This window comes from Tasmannia lanceolata, unplaced genomic scaffold, assembly GCF_043159265.1.
Source record: "Tasmannia lanceolata isolate RefF3 unplaced genomic scaffold, GAP_Taslan_0.1 ptg000025l, whole genome shotgun sequence".
NCBI lineage: Eukaryota > Viridiplantae > Streptophyta > Magnoliopsida > Canellales > Winteraceae > Tasmannia > Tasmannia lanceolata.
The window spans coordinates 3,710,292-3,719,653 of NW_027518702.1; the positions used below are offsets into that span (position 1 = coordinate 3,710,292).

Below are 9,362 nucleotides of genomic sequence, written 5' to 3' on the forward strand. Positions count from 1 at the left end.
TCTGCGATGGACCTTAGGAAATACCTTGGGGGCGAGGGCCGAGTCACAAAATCCAATAGTTCCATTCTCCTTCTTGTTCATCAATTGGAAATCAAGACAAACCGGGCACTACGGTGAGACGTGAAAACACCCGATCCCATTCCGACCTCGATATGTGGAATCGTCTTGCGCCATATGTACTGAGATTGTTCGGGAGACATGGTCAAAGCCCCCTGAGAGGGATATTGAGAGAAAACCTTGAGGTTGAGACATATATACCTCCTCGTGTAAGATGCCATGTTTGAAATGACAACTTGAACCATCCATATGTAACTTTTAATTGCGGGACCCTCAATTTATTATAATATCCTTCCAAATTAACCATAATCACATCATTTACCACTAAATTGTGAAAAGATAAAAAAAAATAAAATTTCTTGATGAAGATTTTTAGTCAGAAATATTTTTCCTGGAATCCAAACAGTGCCTGTTTAGAAAGGCAAAGACTACCATACTTGCACATGATACGAAAGAAGATAATTTCTCCAATTTTTCAAAGATATTTTTCTTGGAATCCAAACAGTGCCTAATTAGAAAGGCAAAGATCACCATACTTTCACATCATACAAAGAAGATAATGTCTCCAATTTTTCAAAGAGCACATGACTTCCTTTCTAATAGAAAATAAACAATCTATTCCTCAACCCAATTTTTTCCAAAAAAAAAAGAAAAGAGAACCTCACCCAAAGCACTGGTCACCGGGCACCGGGCACCGGCACGGGTCCGGGAACATAACCCTTTTCCAAGAATTGCAATCCAAACACAACCAAAATACCAAGCAATGTCAAGTAAGACAGGCCCTCCACCGCGCCCAACAACCCGAAAGGCCCATTGGGCAGGCCCGAGCCCGTTTTAGCCTTAGTATATAAGGACCAAGACACAATGGCAACAACAACCAGATAGCTAACACCTTCAATGGCTCCGATCGAACCACCGGGCCCTGGTGGGAGGCCACAGCCCGTTGTTTTGAGCGTATAGAGTGACCACCCAATTACAGGGTTTGACACTAAGCCCCCAATCACGGCTGTTGTTTGAAGAATGTTGTTGTTGTTAGTGCTAGTGTCACTCTCCTTAGCCATGCTACACACCTTCATGTGCCCTTCTCTTCTTATAATTGAAGCTTTACGATTCACTTGCCGGAGTAATGGTGTTGCCTGAAACGTTTGAAGCAATCTAGTGGTTGCCATGATTTAGAGGCAAATGCAAAGGAAGGGCAAAGGGTCTTCCTTTTCTAAGTTTTTATGACAAAAGAAACTTTGCAGATCTTATCTACTACGTGTGTATGAAAATGGTTCATGTAGTGTACGTGAGTTGGAGTGATCTATTCTAGCGTGCGCCTGGGTGTACTATACGCACATATGAGCATAGGGTCAATTACAAAAATGACCTTCGTCTACAACTTATTTATTAGTTGGGCAGTGATAAATTCACCCCCTTCTAGGCTAAACTAACCCCATATTTTTCAAAATGGGCTTTACAGCCCACACCATAGATGATCCAAACCGCCCATTTGATGTGCCGCAATGTAAATAGGTTGTGCCCAAAATCTCATTTTCAATCCTAGCCCTACGATCTATAGAGAAACTTCATAATCACACTCTATAGATCTGACGGTTGGGATCATCCTATGGAAATGATTTTTGAGGCACAACCTATTTACGTTGTGTCCCATCAAATGGGCAGTTTGGATCATCCTATGGTGTGGGCTGTATAGTCCATTTTGAAAAGTACAATTCATCCTAGATGGGGGTGAATTTATCACTGCCCTTATTAGTTTGTAGTAATGTCTAGGCAAGTAACCATTTCATACCCCCCCCCCCCAAAGCTAATTTGTCATATTCATTTAATTCAGATAATGTGGCACTTTTAGGACTTCCTTTTTCTACATTTAATCTTATCCCACCCCAACCAAGTGTCTTTTGTGGTTGAGGTTACGGTCTGACACGTGTCCTATTTATTATGCTAATATGATAAAACTCTCATTTTTGCATCAAAGGGCATTTTGGTCATTATAAGATGTGTAATTAATCACTTAGTAAATGATGCAACAGAACACAATTATATCATAACAGATTATTTTCACAATAGGTGATGGTTACAATCTGTTGCTATAATTGCAATTGGTTGCTGTATAATCCCAAAATCTATTGTCAAATTCTAAAAACAAGAGCCCAAAATTGGAGTCCATAATCAGTAAAAAACACCTCACTTTTTCCTTCAAGATTTTACGACCAGACAATGCTTTGTAAACACGTTACAGTAATCAAAACATGCAGGGGACGAGTCACCCCCCACATGTGTAACAAGAAGTTGTTCCGCATTTTATTAAAATTCAAAGAACTCATATACGAGATCCATATCGTGACATTACTCAGCCCTGCAACTGGCTAAATTACAAACAGCAGTTTAATGCTATATGTTAGAAATTTTAAAGAAGTTAGTTTTTTGAGTTTAAAATTTGGATTTTCAAAAGCAATTGTCTCTTGTGGTTTATGGGGACTTGAACCCAATACCTTAGTGTGTGTGGAGAGGGCAACTCAAACGCAAAAACTTCAGTCTCACATTGGAAGTTTTGAGAGTTTCGCCTCCATATAAAAGGAGTGGGAGGAGATGCTTGAGCCTTTTGGAGGGCATTGGAATTTGTTGGATGACCCAGTTTTATATAAACACAAGTTCATATACACATGCTCGTGCACCGAGCTGTGGCCCGTGGTCCGGGTTTCGGTAAATAAGAATTATGTTTTTGGAAAAGTCAGATTTGAATTTTTATTAATTCTAAAAAGGAGTTTTTCCTCTCCCTAAGATTTTTTTTATTTTTTGGTAATGGCACCCATTAAATGTGAACCGTTTCATATCTCCAACAATCACAAAAGTGGCTGTTGGGAGAGACGTTTTTTGTCTCTTAATGGGTGTTTATTTCTCCTCAACAGTCAATATTTCTCCTTCCGTTCCATGTGTGAGAACAATTTCAAGGTGGTTGTAAGTGGACCAATCAGTGAGTGCACGTGGGCTGAAGCCTTATTTGGGCTGCTTTATCTTGGAGCGTCGATTCACGGATCCCGGTTGCACCTTAGGGGGCGGATACGATTCTTAAGAAGAGTGACCATGTGGCACAACTCGGCCTTCCTTCCTCCATCATCAACAATCTGAGTTTTAGAAAGGGTTTTTCGTCAAAACGATAAGTGCAACATGGTTTCCAAGTTTCATTTCGTTTCTGAAATTTTTAACGGTATATAAGTTTTGGGTCCGAGTTGCACCAATTTGGGGCCGAATAACCAACTTGGGTTTGAGTAACCAGTTTTGGGTCTGACTAAACAAGTTGGGTTCGATCTTCTTATTTTTGGGTTAGATTTAGCCACAGTCCTCCCTACTCTTTCACATGAACAATAGAATTCTTTCCTAATTATTAGCCACACTCCTCCCTACTCTTTCATAGGAACAATAGAAAGCCACTTAAATTTTCAAGCCTATTAATTACCTGATTAAGACCTTGCTTCTAGTAGTGTTTTACACCCTTGAGTTTTCAATTTTAGCCTTACCTATAATCCCGATAGTACATTCACTTTTAAGGGTTATTATTCTATTTCACCTCTTTATCTAGCCATCCTTTTTTCCTAATCTTTAACCAACCATTTTCCTTACCTTTTCTTATTCTTTCTTCAATTTTCCTTAAACATCTTGTGGATCTACAATTCGTCCCACCTTTCTATGGACATGGCAATTGCGAAGCTGAATGTTTGGCATGGATTAATGCCATTGAAGATTGTATAGATAAATATGGCTTGAGCCACGCCGAGACAATTAAGTCTGCAAAAATGACCGTCGGTCTTCATGCCAAATCATTCTTGATAACGATGGAACGGGAACGACATAGATCAGGACAGCCGCTTTTCAATTGTTGGTATGAAATTCGTGATCCGTTTATCAAAGAATTCGCGCCGATTACCTATCAAGAATCTTTGATGATCCAGGCTTGAAACAAGCGAGAGAGAGCCCAAAAGGCCAGTGCTAGGAAGAAAGCTGCATGTCTCATCATCCAAAAGACATGGCGAATGTACCGGAGTGGAGAAAAGGAGATGGAGGTTTTGATGATGAAGGTAGAATCGGATCTAGGGTTTGTTGGTGATTGAGGTTGATGATGATGGGTCTATAGCTTGGATCTAGCTCTAACAACAAAAGAAGAGGTAAATATCAAGCTAATCAAAGAAAGTAAATGACAGATAACAAGATTGCTGGGATATGGATGAACATGATGGTAGTGAAGCTTCAATCGAACTCTGATAGCCTTGTCGAAGAAGAAAATACTACCACTGGATCTAAGCTCTTATCCTTTCTACCTCTCTCTCACTTCCAGATCTGAGATACCTAATCTCTTCCCCTAACTTTAGAAAGCTTATCTATGATACATTCCTCCCTGGAAAATGTGAGAGTTCAATATTAAACAGATAAAGATATACGAAATCAAAACATGCTTCAACCTAGAGACAAGTACAAACCAGAGGCAAAGATGGAGGAATTTTTTTCACATGTATCTGTGTGGCTCCTTGTAACTTCACCACAAGGTTCTGCTATCCAGTTCTTTTGATCTATTCTTAACCGCCTTGAATTGTTCACATGTTGCCTAAGGAACCAGACAACAAACACCTACAAGAATACGAAGAAACATGGTAGTGAACTAACAAGTATCATGGGCAAACATACTTAAGGCAGCTCTTGAGAACAAAAAGGAAAAAGCATTAGGAGGGACTATGATTCAACCCTCATTCACTGACTCGTAGTGCATGATGATCATATATGTTTCTATCACATGTATCCGTGTGGCTCCTTGTTATACGAAGATCATCTGTACCTATCCTTGTTGAAGCTCAACTGATGTTTGGAAGACTGTTCAAAAGCTCGTGCTGGACTAAAAAATTGGCATTTTGATTCTAAGTTGAACTCTGGTATCATTGAAAACTAGGTGATTTTAATGCAAATCAGATTTGGACTTGGCACTTTGAGCAAACTGGAGTCAAGTCAACTTGGTTGAGTCTTGGATTGATCTGTGTTTTTAAACATTTGCCTGGATGATGCAATTTCTTGAGGCCTGCATTTCTTTTTTCCCTTACAAATGTGAAAGAAACTGATTTTTCATAAGAAATTGACATTTATGGAGTTAGACCCCCCACCATTATTCTACTTCTACCTTTTGTGATTGCTTTTATTATTTTCATTTCTTTAACTATATTTAGTTTCATTCTGTGCAAGCAGGCCAGACTTCCCATCCCTTGCAAACCCAAGCGGCTGGGCATTATGATGGGTGAGATTCAAAGCGTCGAAGAATAGGATGTTTGGAGGCAGAGTGTATATACATTTTCTTAAAACATCTGTAAATTTTTTTGTAGCCTTTTTGCCTCCATTATAACCAGCAGCACTGAGTTATCAGCTCAGGCTCTTTCGTGGAGAATTTTTTAAACAGGAGAGCTCCCTTCCCCTTGTAAATTGGTTTTTTTTATTGAAAAGCCTAGCAAGGTTAAATCCAGGGGAAACTGAAAATGATAAGCTTGCTTTTTTCAACCATTCTTGCAACTCTTTTAGTTCTTTTTCCTTGTTTTTTTTCCTGTGCAGGTAGAGATCAAATAACCATATGCTTGTGAGGCATGGAAGGTAGTGACTCAATTCAATGTTCCTTATTGTTGTTCAGTTGCAATGGAAGTTTTCTGGGTGACTTCATTTATTTGGATGAAAAAGTAAGTGGGGCCCACGTATTTGGATGATCTGAACCATTTATTTGTTTCTCCCGGAGCCATGCCTCGAAAATCTTCTCAAGAGGCCAATGCTAACAAATGGATGTTTCTAAAACTGTTGTTTTTTGTTAAGTTTCTGGGCCGTCCATTTTATAACAAATATATCGGATGGTTAGGATCATCCTATGGAGAAGATTTTTGGGTTCTTTGTCGACCTTTATTTTATAGTAAACAGTCTGTATTATCTGGACCTAGTTCGAGTCATTGTTTTTTTATGGTTCCTTTCAATTAGATGTTAAGAATGCCTTCCTGCATAATAGACTGACTGAGAAAGTCTTTATGCAGCAACGCTTAACATGAGATAATCAGACCACGGGATTTTCTAAGGTCCATCGCAAATGGCTTTTTGCGGCTGGTTTGTCGTACTTCAGACCAGCTGCAAAGAGCCTTTTGCGATGGACGCTAGCAATTCCCTTTTTTCACAGTTAATAACTTGTCTCCATCCTCACTTTGCCTGAGATGGCTTAGGCCCCTTTAGTTTAGGCCCGGTTTGTTTAAGATTATGACAACCGTTGTGACTCCAAAATGAATTATTGGACTCAAAATCCAACGTAATTTTGAGTCCAATAATCGGTTTTGGACTCACAATCGGTTGTCATAATCTTAAACGAACAGCACACTAAGATTTTGCCTCCACAGTTCATAGGGATAGGATGATCCTATTGAGCTGATTTTTTTAGGCACACCCTATCTATGTGAGGGGCCATCAAATGAATGCTTTGGATCACCCAAACAATGTGGCCGCAACTGTTATTTTAAGCTAGGGAGTAGATAAGTTATCAACCATTCAATTGATATATATATATATATATATATATATATATATATATATATATATATATATATATATATATGAGGAATATGTTCGTGTGCTTGAGCGTTGGAACCAAATGGTGCGCTTGAGTGCACCATTCACATGGGTCCCATAATTTCTGTGAGGATCCAAACCATTCATTTGCAAGGCTCTATCATAGATAGGGTGTGTACCAAAAATCAGCTCCATTGAATCATCCTAACCCCTCCAAAAGTGGAGGGAAAAAATGGGCAGATTTGTGGTCTGTCAATTTTGATCTCCACAAATGGATGGGTTAGGATGATCCTATGGAGCTGATTTTTTGTACACACCCTATCTATGTAAGGCCCTTTCTAGTGAATGCTTTGGATCATCCTAACAACGTGGGCCTCATTAGTTTGAGAGCTCAAGCTCACCATAAGGTTCCAACGTTGAAGCTCACAATCCTTTTCCTATATATATATAGAGGAATATGTTCGTGCCCTTGAGCGTTGGAACCAAATGGTGCGCTTGAGTGCACCATTCACATGGGTCCCACAATTTCTGTGAGGATCCAAACCATTCATTTGCAAGGCCCTATCATAGATAGGGTGTGTACCAAAAATCAGCTCCATTGAATCATCCTAACCCCTCCAAAAGTGGAGGGCAAAAATGGGCAGATTTGTGGTCTGTCCATTTTGACCTCCACAAATGGATGGGTTAGGATGATCCTATGGAGCTGATTTTTTGTACACACCCTATCTATGTAAGGCCCTTTCTAGTGAATGCTTTGGATCATCCTAACAATGTGGGCCTCATTGGTTTGAGAGCTCAAGCTCACCATAAGGTTCCAACGCTCAAGCTGACAATTCTTTTCCTCATTAAGTCTAAAAATAGATTTAAAAAGTTTGTTTTATGCCCATTTTATGTCGAAATAAACAGATCCTTTAGGATTAAATTTGAGAAATTGGCTAATAAATTGGAAATATCATTCGAATGCCTCCTCCCTCTTCAAAAACCCTAATTCGCTTGGTTTTTTAAAGAAAATGGGGAATGATATATGCAGACCCCCCCTCCCTTTCCATGGACAGCCTTTCTAGTGTATGCAAGACTACTCTTTGATGAATAAAGGGGGGGACTCGGGCAATAGCGGAGGGGGAAAATTTTATGAAAAATATCTCGCTCCCCTTGATCCTAGCCCTTCAAATCAGTTTTTGTTTAAGGGCTGGGATCAAAGGAAGCCTAACTACCTAAGATTCTCCTCTGGCTAATCCTAGTCCTAAGGCTCTCACTAACCTAGCTTAGGGCCTAATTGTGACTTGGGGGGGAAGAAAAGCATCTTCGCAAATTACGAAATTGCCCTGGTTCAGGATAATACACCCCCTAATTATGTTACACACTAATCCGCATACCCCTATATCTCCCTGGACAGCCCATTATGGCAAATTTGAACTGGCTTTTTAGGTTCCAGCGCACCCCCATTTCTGGCTAAATTGCCACCCTTATAAACTTGCAACACGACACTTACCTCGGCTCATTTAATGAGCAAACGGCGACGGATTCAGACGAAATTTTATGGGGACCTAAATGAGACCCTAACATATTCTAGGAACAAACTTGGGACATTAAAACACTAGTTTGGCAGGATTTCTATCCTAACGATTCTATTAGGGTTCGGTCAAAATGGGGTGTCTACACCCGGATGCCTTAGAACTCGCTTATTAGTGCCAAAAATGCCTTGATCAGAAAGCTTTAGGGAAAAACAACAATTGCAGAAAGCAGAAAGGGAGAAGAACGAGAAGAGATGAAGACTTTCCGCTTGGGATAGATTTTCCTTTCTCTAAATCCGATTTTTATAGAAAGGAAAGAATCCGCTGGGAAAAGAAACGTTGCAATACTTATTGCATAATTAACGTTTCCTAAACGGCCCACTAAGCACGTGGAGACGCTTCCAAACGGTAACAAAATTATTATTTTTTAAGAAGAATATGAGAGGAAAAAAGAAAAAATAAAAGAAGAGCTTCGGGCGTGGCCAAGCCGGGCGGCGCGCGTGTGTGGTATGGTCTAACCCACTAGGCCACCCGACGACTCATGCGCGAGGGTCTCTCTTTTTCCTCTTTCTCATTCACAAGACGTATATATATGGACACACTTTTCCTCATAAAACTTCCCATCTTGGACTAAAGGTTTTCACAAGACCTTAGCCCTTTTGGAGGGAAGTTCAAATTTTGGGAGAGACTTCCAAAAGCATAAAGTAAGTCCTAAAGGACAAACCACAAAATAGACAAAATAGAATCCCCTAGCAAATCCCCTGTTTGACACACTAAAAATAACAACATGAACCATCCATATGCAAGTTTTAATAGTGGGACCTTCAATTTATTATAATATCCATCCAAATCAACCATAATCACATCATTTACCTCTAAATTGTGGAAAGAAAAAAAAATTCATGATAAAATTTTTAGTCAAAAATATTTTTCTTGGAATCCAAACAGTGCCTAATTAGAAAGGCAAAGACTGCCATACTTGCACATGATACAAAGAAGATAATTTCTCCAATTTTTCAAAGATATTTTTCTTGGAATCCAAACAGTGCCTAATTAGAAAGGCAAAGACTGCCATACTTGCACATGATACAAAGAAGATAATTTCTCCAATTTTTCAAAGAGCACATGACTTCCTTTGTAAACATCAATTACGAAAAGAAATAGAAAATAAACAATCTAGACCTCAACCCAATCTTTAAAAAAAAAAAAAGAACC

General features: G+C 39.4%; 1 pseudogene; it reads right to left on the reverse strand.

The window, feature by feature from the left end:
• Positions 1-506: 506 nt before the first annotated feature.
• On the reverse strand, positions 507-1,292 carry LOC143857905 (uncharacterized; annotated as a pseudogene).
• Positions 1,293-9,362: the final 8,070 nt, after the last annotated feature.